This window comes from Octopus bimaculoides, chromosome 14 (assembly GCF_001194135.2).
Source record: "Octopus bimaculoides isolate UCB-OBI-ISO-001 chromosome 14, ASM119413v2, whole genome shotgun sequence".
NCBI classification, from domain to species: Eukaryota; Metazoa; Mollusca; class Cephalopoda; order Octopoda; family Octopodidae; genus Octopus; species Octopus bimaculoides.
Genome location: NC_068994.1, coordinates 59,930,192 through 59,932,397, shown reverse-complemented (window position 1 = coordinate 59,932,397; position 2,206 = coordinate 59,930,192). Strand labels below are relative to the sequence as shown.

The 2,206-nt window shown below is 41.6% G+C and overlaps 1 protein-coding gene across 5 annotated transcripts in view; it reads left to right on the top strand.

Moving 5' to 3' along the window:
- Positions 1–2,206, top strand: part of LOC106882916 (regulator of G-protein signaling 12) — a 106,072-nt gene that overhangs the window by 26,069 nt on the left and 77,797 nt on the right. For 3 of the 5 annotated variants that reach the window (XM_014933747.2, XM_014933753.2, XM_052972898.1), the window contains exon 1: positions 232–490. The exons of the other annotated variants lie outside the window; for them this stretch is intronic. The gene's annotated coding sequence lies outside the window, so the exon portion shown is untranslated. Of the gene's footprint in view, positions 1–231; positions 491–2,206 lie in introns of those variants that run through there. 5 annotated transcript variants of the gene reach the window in all.

Below are 2,206 nucleotides of genomic sequence, written 5' to 3'. Positions count from 1 at the left end.
TATATATATATATATATACCCATCCCTCCATCCATCCGTTCGTCCGTCTATCTATCTCTCTATCTCTCTATCTATCTATCTATCTATCTATCTATCTGTGTGAACCTCTCTCTCTACTCTTTATCAGTTTCTTTTCCAGTCCATCCTCTCTCTCTCTCTCTCTCCGTCTCTCACTTCCACTATCACCCCCCCCTTTCTCCCACAGATTACCACACGCACGCACGCACACTTTTTTCCCACTGCACCTACACTTTATACACACACAAACAGTTGTTCCCTAATGTTTGCTGTTTAGATAACAACTCCAGTTTTCGCCAAGTGGCAAATTGTGTTTCTGTTGTTATTTCTCTGTCAACGCTAGGCTTTGGCCTGCCATTGCTTGTCATCCTAACCTCGGCTGGTTCGCTTCCTCTCGCATCTGCCAATAACCTATCCACGTTACCACATCACAGCCAATGATGCTGCGGATTCGGCTCATACAAAGTGGTCTGTAAGTAACCTTTATGAATATTACTACAGCTTTTCCTGTTGTTCTTCTTGTTATTCTCGTTGTTGCCGACTTGTTGAGGGAGACAGCGGCTGAGATGAAGGAAGCAGGTCGGAACCCCTAATCGAACAACCGTCTTTGTTTTGTGCCTCACTTGATTTTGTTTTCAAATTCCACACACGTCCAACTCCTTACATTACCTCCGCTGAACCTCTTGCTATATACATACATACGTACATACACACACACACATACACACACACATACATACATACATACATACATACATACATACACACATTCACACATACATTCATACATACATATATACATACACACACACACATACACAGACGCATACATATACATAACATGCGCGCACTCGCACACACACACACACACAGATATAGAAACACACACATACACGCGCACTCGCACACACATACACACACACACCCACTCACTCACACACACAAACTTAAGAATGTTTATAGGGCCATAATCCAAGTCGTCTTCGTGGTTGCCTTTCAAACTTAACCAGTTCCGTTCGACTTCGACACTGCTTTCTGTGTCGTGCAATTTCAATTATATACGTGTAGGTGGGGGAGGGGATGCGCGCGGGTGTTTGTTCTGGACTGGAACCAGTCATTGGGCTACGGCCATACTATAGTACCTCGACTCACGTATCGACAGATATCCCAGTTGCGCTACCAAAGTTTCAGTATGATCTATCTATCTATCTATCTATCTATCTATATATATATATATATAAACAAATAGTAAATGAGTATATGCATATATACGTACAGGTATGTGCATACCGACATCCACCTGTATGTATAGGTGCATATCTGGGTACAGGACATTGCAAACAAAACGTAGACGAGAAAACACACAAGCCACATAGAGAACATTCTTCTTCATCAGCTACCCCCGTTTTAACACCGGCGTTTCGAATGTATGTATGCGATATATACGTATGTGGATAAATTCGTTTCGATATATGTTTGTACATACATACATATATACATACATATAAACATACATACATACGTACATACATATAAACATACATGCATACATATGATTAACCTTCTAACATTTACTTGTTTCTGTCATTTAACTGCAGCCAGGCAGAGTGTAATCTATATCTATATACGTACACAACGTCATACATCCGAAAAAAAAAAAAAAAGAATTAATCGTTAGCTTACAGCTGTTCCCGCTATTCGATGCAGTTGACTCAAATTTGAGTCCCTGAAAGGTGTTAGTCAGAAACTCAACTATAAATTCACCGCATTCTATAGCGAAACATCTGTAAGCCAATGAAGTTCATAAGATAATCCTTTATTCCGGCATCAGGCACACGTGATACGTAAAAGCACCCACTACACTCTCTGAGTGGTTGGCGTTAGGAAGGGCATCCAGCTGCAGAAAACGATGCCAAATGAGATTGGAGTCTGGTACGGCTTTCCAGCATGCCAGCCCAGGCAAAGCGTCCAACCCATGCCAGCATGGACGATGGACATTAAATGATGAGGAGGAGGAGGATGATGATACACACATACACATATGTACGGTTGTCAAGCGATGGTGGAGGGACACACACACACACACACACACACACACACACACACATATACACATACGACGGGCATCTTTCAGCTTAGTCGGCGCGAGGCAATAGTATATATATGTGTGTATATATATATATATATA